Genomic DNA, 10,762 nt, shown 5'->3' with positions numbered 1-10,762 from the left:
GGGGATTGAACTCAGGTTGCCAGGTTGACCTCGAACTCACAGAGACCCACCTGCCTCTGCTTCCTGAGTGCTTGGGCAGGAGGATCTCTGTGAGTTCAAGGACAGCCTGGGTATATTCTGCCCTGCCATAGGCCAAAGCAGCTTTATTCATTAATCAATAAAAGCAACACGTATACAGAAGGACCTCCCACATCAAATCACTGCTGGATACAAAGTGTCAGAGCTTTATGATGTAGGCATCACTGGACGTGTGTGAACAGGAAACTCTGTGTCCCTCCTGATGCTGTTCTGTGCTTCTGTCTCTTATTTATTTTACGCCTCTGTGCCTTTTGCTTAATAATTCTAATCCTCACGCCCCTACCCTGGAACGTACAAGTTATGACAAGGCTGGTCTTCAACAAAACGACACATATGCAGGGGTCAGTACCTTGTGAAGGAGGCTACACAGGGCATGTGTGAACAGGAAACCCTATTGCATAAACGGGGTCAGTGCCAACTCAGCTTCGGGCTTCTGGCCCCCTTCTCTGACCTGAGAGCTCTCCTTCCCCCAGACCAGCTGATGAGAACACGCAGATTAATGTGATGCATTTACTGTTTTTTTTTAAATATGTACAAGAGGTGACACACAATGTTTCATGTGTCAGTGTGACGGTATCATAGCGCACACCTGTTTGGCGCAACATGACTCTGGATGCTTCTGTGTGATAAGTTTTTTCTTCTATTGATGATGATATTAATATCCACATCCAAATGGATGCTCTCCAAACTTCTGGTGGACCTCACACAAAATCTCTTGAAGAGTCCCTGAGCAAGAAGGAACTCTGCCAACAGACTGCCTTTGACCTTTAACCCATAGTTCTTCCCCGGGTCTCTGCTAGACTTCTGCTTTGCCAAGCTGCCACAATGCTGTGAGCCAAATATCTATCTCACCACTCCCAGCTATACACATGTGCACACACACACACGTGAATGACCACACACCCTCTCCTGGCTATATGCACACACACTTGTGCACACATGCACATACACACATGCACAGTTTCTTCTGGCTGCACACACATAGATACACATGTACACACACTCGTGCACACACACACACACAGACACACACACATACACCCTACATATACCCCATTGCTTCTGTTTCTCTTAGACCCTTGTACAATCTGTTACATGAGAATGAATAGACAGACAAGCAGACAGGCAAGCAGATGGACGGACAGAGAGGCAGAACCCTCTAGCGCACAGAGACTTTGCCAAAGATGCAGAGATCAAAAGCAACACCTGCCTCAAATGCACATTAAATCACCTAAGACATGAGCAGAACTCCTAGCTCACAGTTCGTGGAGAGCCGGGGTTAAAGACAAGCTTGGCTCCCATCAGGGGCCCTCCCGCTGGGGTTGCCTCTCTGCCTTTGGGTTTTTGTTGTTGTTGTTTATTTGTGTGTTTGTTTTTTAAGACATACTCTTACTATGTAGACTGGGCTACCGAGTTGCCCTTGCCTCTGCCTCTTGAGTGACAGGAAAGCCCGTGCCACCATAGCTGGCTGCCTTTGTTCTTCCTTCGTGCCCTGAACACCCGCGACCACATGAAGGGAGCTGTTCACTGCAAGCCCGTGGCTCTACTATTCCAGCCTGTGCTCCTGGGCCATCCTGAGAAGGCAGCTCCACCTTCATACAGGTTGTGGCTCAGGGGAATCTCCAGTGTCCTCAGGTCCCCGTCCCCAGGGCTGCACACGTGTCCTAGGGGCTTCAGCCACTTAGGGGGGAATCCAGTGGAGTAGGAAGTAAGTTGGAGGTGGTGGCACACACTCAGGAGATGGGGGCGGGGGGATCCTGAACTTGAGGCTAGCCTGCGTACAAAGCAAGCTGCTGTCTGAGAAGATAGATCAGGGCGGAGAGCCGCAGTAAGCAAAGGTGCTTGCTGCCAAGGCTGACGACCTGATCTTAGCACGGAGGGACCCATGTGGTGAAAAGCAACAACCAACTCCCTCAAATTATCTACGGAATTCATTAGGACACGCGCGTGCGTGCACACACACACACACACACACACACACACACACGATGTTTGAAAATAAAAAAAGAAAACAACAAATACATAGCAGGAAATTCTGTTGTGCCCTGTCCTTCCTGAACGGAACCATTCTGATGTCCGCCTTCCCACCCCCAGGACTAAATTAGAGACCCCAGGGCTTCTGCATGGTGCCAAAATGAAATTCATGGAGAATCTCACCTCTACGCACACACGGTTTCAAACAAATCAATAAAATGTCCTCGCTGTAATGCGAAGGAAGAATAAAAGTAATTTGGAAAGAAAATAACAGTAATTTAGAATAAAATAATACCCACGCATTCAATCATCCCACAAATGTTTATGAGCACCTTCTGCCGAGCACGGTGCTGTCGAGCAGCAAACAAAGCCAGCAGAAAGGGGGTGCTCACACAGCCCGAGGGTCGGGTAAAGCCAGCAGAAAGGGGGTGCTCACACAGCCCGAGGGTCAGGTAAAGCCAGCAGAAAGGGGGTGCTCACACAGCCTGAGGGTCAGGTAAAGTGCAGGCCATGCCTGTCTGGGCATCCTAAAATAATAACTAGGTGCCGGTGTCTCACTGAGTTGATGACTCCCATAAACACTAGCGTTGGTGGGTCAGGCTTCATTCTCAGGGTGGGTCCCTGGGGTGAACCGACTCCTTCCCTGTGGAATTGTCCTAGACAAGACCGCAGGGGACATCCGAGGAACGAAGCTTTCAGGAACTGCCTGAGAAACTCGAGGAGCTGGCAGAATGTGGAGACCTGAGCATAAAAAGGAGGATTGCCACACACCTCCAAAGGAGAGAGAGCAAGAGAGGTGTTGGCCTGGGCAGGCCGGCTTCCCTAGCTGTCTCCGAAGATGCCATAACACCCTCCGGATCTCAGGACTCCTGAAGTCAACTGAAAGCCACTCCCAGGTTTCCTTCTCATCCCCTCCCACCTCATCCACATCCACTCTAGGCTGGCTTCTCTCTCTCTCTCTCTCTCTCTCTCTCTCCTCTCTCTCTCTCTCTCTTTGCCCAGGTATTTTCACGGACTCCCCCTCACCTCACATTTGTGCTGATAACACTCCTCAGAGAAGACAGCCTTGTCCACGGTCCCAATGCCCCTGCCCACCCCACTTCACCCTTACCCCTCGTCTGGGCTCCTTGATGACACCCTCCGTGTTCCCGCTTCTGCTACTCTGAGCGTAACTGAGCAGGACTTCTGTCTGCATCTAGGGCACTACCTGAGGTGCAGGAAGCCTTCAATAGATGTTTTATTGTTTTACTATTGTGGTGATGCTTTAGGTTTGTTTGTTTGTTGAGAAAGAGCTTCACCTAGCCCAGGCTAGACTAAAAACCTTCTATGGAGCCCAGGCTGGACTTGAACTCCTAATTCTTTGGTCTCCATCTCGCAAGTATTAGATTACACCCCGATAATACACGAGTTGAAGATGTGATCATTTTTTTTTAATCGATAGCATCCCAGAACCAGTGCATGTAGGCAATGGCACACGTCTGACCCCAGATGCTTATTCCACAATGGTGTGATGAGATCTCCAAGTCTGCCACAGCAGAAGTAGGAGGTACCGAAGAAGCTGACCTGCTTATTCAGGAAACGTCCCCCTGGGGAGTGGAGCACCAATAATATAAGTCAGATTTGGGGGTTCAACTTGAAGGTCAGAAAAACAAAACATCCAGCCACTGGCTCTTACCTCTACCTCAACCTGAAATGGCGATCCTGCCTCCAGAAATCTCAGAATGAAACTGAGCTGTCTCCTGTTTTATATTCCTCTCTAGTGCTGGGATTAAAGGCGTGCACCACTACTGCCTGGTTTCTATGGCAACTAGCGTGATTAATGGGATTTAAGGTGTGTGTCACCACTGCCTGGTTTGTGAGGCTGACTAGTGCGGCTGTTTTACTTTCTGAACTTCAGGCAAGCCTTCTTTACTAAAATACAAATGAAATGCCACTACAGGGAAGTGAGCAGTTTAAACGTTTTCTAGTGCACGCTGGACATAAGGAACAGATGGTTTTTGTCGGGGAGTAGGTTCCCAGGAACAGTAGCCCTTGCTTGCTCTGCCTGGGCTCCTAGCAGCGGGGTGAGCAGCAAACAGCCTGTCAAGCACCTCCTGTTTACTCACCTTGTGCTACATTTGTTACTGATGACACCAGAGCCACCTCAGCTAAGCGATAACATTTTTGTTTTTTAGTTCCAGTAATTAAAAAATGGCAGCCGCTAGTCATTAAAGCGGGGAAACAGATAAATGGCCGTGGTAATCATCCCATTTTTCTCTTCAGAGAAAACAGCAATGCTGGATGCGGTCGTTTTCAATAACTATAGAAAATAACTAATTATTGCCAGAACTACTCATTAGGAATCTCTGTTCCCGCTCTCCCTGCTGCAAACACATCCATTGTTTAACACAATCACGAGGAAGGGCGAGGGAAATGTCTCATTACCCGCTGACGGGCACCGCTGGCAAGGAAAGATGAAGATGCCGGCGCTCCTGGGAAACCGGGCATCTCAGGACGGCTTGTGACCAGTCACAGAAGTGAGGAAGACATGAAAAGGACAAGGGGAGAGGAGTGTGTTTCGGTTTCGGTGGGCCAGTCACAGGCGGCTGGCTGTAGCTTTGGAGAACTAATCAAGAACCTGGTAAAAGCAGTAGGTGGATGGACTTCGTCACCTCGGCCACTGAGATTCCCCACATCCCCCCCCCCCCCAACACACACCCCGTCTAATCTTGGCTGAACCACGCTTCTCAGAAAGGCTGCCTGCCCCTAATGGAAAATAAATTCCTCTGGATTCCGATAGCGCCATTTATGGCTCCCTCCTCAGCCCCTGCAGCATTTAAATGCTTTAAAGCTCACACACTCATCTCTAATCTTCTAGGAAGCCAAGCCAGGCCTGGGAGTGCTTATCTCTGCCCAGACTCCTAGGACCAAGCGGAACTGCCCTCCTCCCCGTTCAGCACTGAGCTCCACAAGGGCCAGCGGGAGAGCCCCTCACACCATCCAGGGTGCTATATCCACTCAGCACATGTAACCTTGGTCCCTCTGTGGTCTTGCTTTCTGATCTGAACAAGACACACTTCAGACCGACACTCCCAGATCTAAAATGCTTGGGACCAGAGGAGTTTCCGGCTTTGGACACGTTCAGATATTGAAGCATTTGCATGTATATAATGAGACATCTTGGGGCTGGGAGTAGAGAACGAACACGAAATTCATGCATATTCTATACACACTGTCCACATAGCCAGGAGGCAATTTTATACAATATTTTTTAATAATCTGGGCCATGAAATAAAGTGTTGGGGTTCAGAACTTTTTGTTTGCATCATGATATTAACATGTAAGCAGCTTTGGATTTGGGGTCAGGGAGACTTAACTTGTATCAACCACGGGGAAAAGACAAGTAACTGCAGAGATTTATGTCCAAATCTGGGCTCTGACTCGTGTTTGGGTGAGTCCCCCTCACTGTCTGGGTCAAATCTGTTCATTGTGAGAGATGGTGGGTTCACAGTGGGGTGCTGGTCCACAGTACGTGGAGGGTCACAAGAACAACCTTGATGCTCACAATCACTAGGGGTGCCGGCATTTCCAGACCCTGACGGGGGCACTGATGTCTTCCCGAGCTCAGGCAGCCCCAGCACAACACACTGTCCATCTTCTATGTGACTCAAACATCTCACACCCTGTACTTGTGCCCATGTGACCCTCCAAAGTCACTGTGCTTTCAGCTCTGCTCATCTTTGGCTGGGAAGTATTTCTCTCAAGTCATGGGCTGGGTGGGGTGTGGAAGGAATCTATGCAAAAGATTAAAGTAAAAATGTTGCAGGCATGGTGGTGGTGCGTGCCTTTAATCCCAGCACTCAGGAAGCAAAGGCAGGAGGACCTCTGTGAGTTCAAGGCCAACCTAGTATACAAAGCAAGTACCAGGCCAATGAGGCCCTGTCTCAAATACACACACACACACGCACGCACGTATGCACACACACTTTCTCACCACATGCACATACACACATGAATTCACATGCACGTAAGCACTCTCTCTCTCTCTCACTCACACGCACACACACACACACACACACTTCCACAAGTTCTTGACTGTGTACCATATGCCTGTTTGTAGGCTGGCTTTGGGCTACAAAACAAAGCCAGGCACCATGGGACTCACGGCCCTGTGCGTTGAAATTAGTGTTTCTAGAACACACAGATATTAATATCACACCACCTGAAGTTCAAAACCTGCCTTCAGGGGCTGGAGAGATGGCTCAGTAGTTAAGGGTATTTATTGGCTGCTTTTCTAGAGGAAAAGAATTTTAAAATTTACACCCTGGTAATGCTGCAGCATGCATGGGCAGCCTGTATATGGCGGTTCTGTTGAACTTGTCCATATTGGGTTTCATGGTCTAAGTTGATGAGGACCACAGACCAGGTCTCTCCCTCACTCTTCTCGAGGACCTGGGTTCACTTCCTAGGGCTCATATGGTGGCTCACAACCATCCTCAACTCAAATACCAGGGGATATGATACCCTCTTCTGATCTCTGTGGGTGCTGCATGCATGTGGTACTCAGACCTATGGATGTTGATATATATAAGCCTGCTTGTCTCAGTAAGAACCCCACTGGGTGCCAGGCACTAACCCAGCACTCTGGACTCAGATAAGAACGCCGCATCCTTACCTAGCTCAGGAGTAGCAGGGGTTAAGCTGGCACACACTGATGGGGGGTCCTGATCATGGAGGAGCAAACCCAGCCATGCAAGTCCGTATTCAGCTGCCAGCATCACACTGTGAGCTAGCCTGGAGATCACGCTGCACCTGCGTGATGTCATGTCAAGGAGCCCGTGTGATCACTTCTGCCTAATACCTGTTCTACTGGAAACGTTTCGGTGAGGCTTCCGTTTGTTTTTACAGACAGACTCTCAGAGGTAAGCCGAGGCTAGCTTCAAACTCTCCATCCTCCTGCCCCTGCTGGGGCTGCAGGTGTACAGCAACAGGTCTGGCTACTTGATGTTTTTATTTAGCCTATTTGCAATCGTTAAGCCAGTCTTTGTCCTAAGTGATCTTTAAAATCAGAAGAGTAGGAGGTGGTTTGTGGGTTTTAATAACGTTGTTATTTCAAAATGTCAGCTGTTGAAACCCTCTCTCCCACAAATGTTGAAATCCTAACTCCTACTAACTCCCATTAAATGACGATAGGTTATGACTTCGGGAGGAAATAGGGCCGTGAGAGTCCCAGGAATGAGACTGGTGCCTGTATTTGCTGCTTTTCTCGTGCTTGTGACTTAATACCCAACAGACGCAGCTGGGTGTACTTTGCTTCGCAGTTTCTGCGCGTGCCATTCGTGATGGTGGGGAACGCAGGGCAGCTGAGCCTGTGGGACCTGAGGCAGCTGAGCCTGTGGGACCTGAGGCACGACTTATTTACAGATTGGCGGCTCAGGAGCTCAGGAAGCAGAGTTCAGAATCAGTGCTGGCTAAACCCCACCCAAAAGCTCCATAATCTCCCTAAACAGCACCCCTAGCTTGGAGCCAAGTGTTCAGACACATGAACCTGTGGAAGGGAATTTCACATTCAAACTTTTAACCAAGCCCTTCAAGAACTCAGGCTGGAGAGATGGCTCAGAGGTTAAGAGCACTGGCTGCTCTTCCAGAGGTCCTGAGTTCAATTCCCAGCAACCACACCGTGGCTCACAACCATCTGTAATGAGATCTGGTGCCCTCCTCTGGCCTACAGGGATACATTCAAGCAGAACACTGTATACATAATAACAAATGAAGGAGGAGGAGAAAGAAGGAAGAAGAGAGAGGAGAAGGAGGAAGAAGGAGGAGGAAGAAAAAGGAGAAAGAGGAAGGAAGAGGAAGAAGAAGGAGAAAGAGGAAGAAGGAGGAAGAAAAAGAAAAAAGAAAGAGAAGGAAGGAGGAGGAAGAGGAAGAAGGAGCCCAAGAACTCTCCAGCCCTGTTCCCATTCCACTATGTGAGGGGTCAGAAGAGGGCACTGAGCATCTGGTCCCTTCCAGGTTAGCCTGACCTCACACTTGAGGATCCCAGAATGAAGAGAAATGTATTCTACTCAATCCACTCCACCTTGAATTTGGTACATAGCTACAGGGCAAATACATACCAATTCAAACTGTGTGTCCTCTGGACCCCACCATATCAGACATTTGGAGAATGCCAGCTACTACCAAATAACAAGGCCAAAGTTCACTTCTCTGTTTTAAGTTTACATTTTGGAGGGAAGCAGGCCACAGTAGAGGTCAGAGGACAATCTGCAAAAGTCTGGAGATCGCACTCGGGGCCTGCTGAGCCATCTTGGCTGTGCCACACCTGATGAGGGAGTAAGGTTCCCCATTAAGACATTCCAGGACCCAGACCCTTCATTCTAAAGGTTCCCTGTCACCCTGGACCCTGCTTGCTCTACTATCAGAACACGGTCCAAGGACGGAGTCACGTGAGGAGATTGCTGAATAATTGTGAGAATAAATTCCAAGAAATGAAGGCAAGAGCTTGCGACCTCAGTTTCTTCAAATATCCTGAATTTTTCTTGGACTTCTCTCCCCGGTGTAGCAGACAGGAGTGAGTTTACTTCAGATCGTTCGTTACAACTGGCTGTTGTTACTTGTTTGTGTGCCTCTATGGGAAGACATGCTTTTGCCACACGCAGAGTGTGTGTGGCTTGCCCTGTGATCCTGAACTTTATTCACGGGGCTCCTTTGGCCCTCAGAGGATAAACTGACGGATGTGCTGAATAAAGTTGGCTATGGCCTGAGACTTTAGCCAGCCTCCTTTATCAGCTCCAAACTCCCTGCACCCAAAGTGTCTCTCTGATCTCCTTTGTTTTTTTTTTTTTTTTTTTGTTTTTGTTTTTTGGGAGGAGACAGTGTGTCATCTTGCAGCTTACTGCTGTCACTGAGGGAAAATGAGGCAGGAGCTTTACACAGAAACCAGGCAGGATTGCTTGCTCCCAGGATTCCATTCAGCTTCTTTGATATGGTCCAGGCTAGCTGGTGCCACCCACAATGGCTGGGCCACAGTCACTAACTAACAATCAAGAACACGTCCCACAGGCCAATCGGGTGGAGGCAATTCCTCGGTCGGGTTTCTCTCTTTCCATCTTTATTGACAACCAAGATCGGCCATGACACTGCCCCTGGATTCTCTCCATCAGCTGAGAGGTGAGAAACAAAACGGCTAACACATCCCATTGTTCAGAATCCATCCGTGTGACCCTATCTGAGGGCAGGAGCGCTGGGACGTGAGGTTGGTCACTGGTCTGAAGGGAAGGAACTCGAGCTGAGATGGTCTATCACCCCCTGGGTGAAGTGGAGGTTGTCAGTGTCCTGGCCCAGGTGACACAGGAGTAGGCAAAGCCAAGATCAAACTCAGGCCAGACCAGCATGGCAGACACCCATTCACCCCTCTGGCCAGGGTTCTCACACCCCTGCTGTTAGGAATTCATCAACACTCCCCTCAGGCTGGCTAACTGAACACACGCTGAGTGAGCGTGTCTCAAGCTGAGCTCACCTTTTCCCACATCCCCAGGCCTGTCGCCTTCCCCTTTATCTCCTGTGGTATTCAATGAGACCATTGGCCATGCCAGGGAACTGGACCGTCTCATAGGTTCTGGCTGCAAGGAACAGAAAGTCCAGCTCAAAACATGCCAGAAGCTTTGGGAAGTGACCCTTTGCCTATATAATAAATCTGTAACATCAATTCTAAAAGCAAAAATCATGGTGGCTCAACCTCATATCAATATCCTGAGCCCCTCTGTCGCTCTTTGACTGCTCGATTGCACCTGTGTTCATTTCTTGTCTCCTTGCTGTGACAAGTGCCTGTCAAATGTACCTTAAGGAAGGACATTTGGGACTCAAAGGTCGAAGTACAGTCTTTCGTGGTGAGGAGATGTAACAGCAGGGTCATGAGGAACCTGGTTACATTGAAGAAGTACCAGCAGGCCCTATGGGACATCCAGTTACATTGAAGATGTAACAACAGGCCTGTGGGATACCTGGTTACATTGAAGATGTACAGCAGAGTCATGAGGAACCTGGTTACATTGAAGATGTACCAGCAGGCCCCATGGGACACCCAGTTACATTTAATACTAATAACAGGCCTGTGGGACACCCGGTTACATTGAAGATGTAACAGCAGGGTTATGGGGTACCTGGTTGTGTTAAAGACGTAACAACATTCCCACCTCAATTATCACCCAAACCAGAAATGTCATCGTAGACATTCCAGGGAGGACTTTGTCTCCTACGTGAGCCCAGATCCCCACAAGATGACAGTATTAACTATCGCCACACACTCATGGTCCCAAAGTGACTGCCCTAACTCCAGGTAGCACACGCAGATAGCAGTGTCCAAGGGTAGAAAATGACAGTGTCTGCCCAAAGGCCTCTAAAGAAGAAAGTCCTCCTGAGGTGCCCGTCACCATCTCTTTCAGTATCCTGGCTGCAACCACACCAAATGTTGTTGCTCAACCAGCCATGGGCAAGGACTTGCCGTGTGATCAGAGCTGCCGGCTGAATTGCGTTTCCTCTGGGGTTGCTGCCTGTGCTCTTGGAACTGGCAACCTGATTCAGGAACTAAACACAAAATGGTGCCGTCTTGGAACGGAAGCTGAGGTGGGTGACGCACAGTGCATATCAGCTTCCTCCTGCTTCCTTCTGCTCCTTCCTCCCCGCCTGTGGCTTGAAGATCTCACCTCCTTTGTTTCCTCTGTCTGCA

The sequence above is a fragment of the Microtus oregoni genome, unplaced genomic scaffold (genome assembly GCF_018167655.1).
Source record: "Microtus oregoni isolate MIOR12 unplaced genomic scaffold, Mior012 000001F_ref0000356, whole genome shotgun sequence".
Lineage (NCBI taxonomy): Eukaryota > Metazoa > Chordata > Mammalia > Rodentia > Cricetidae > Microtus > Microtus oregoni.
The sequence above is the reverse complement of the archived record's forward strand: the minus strand, read 5'-3'. Positions refer to the sequence as shown.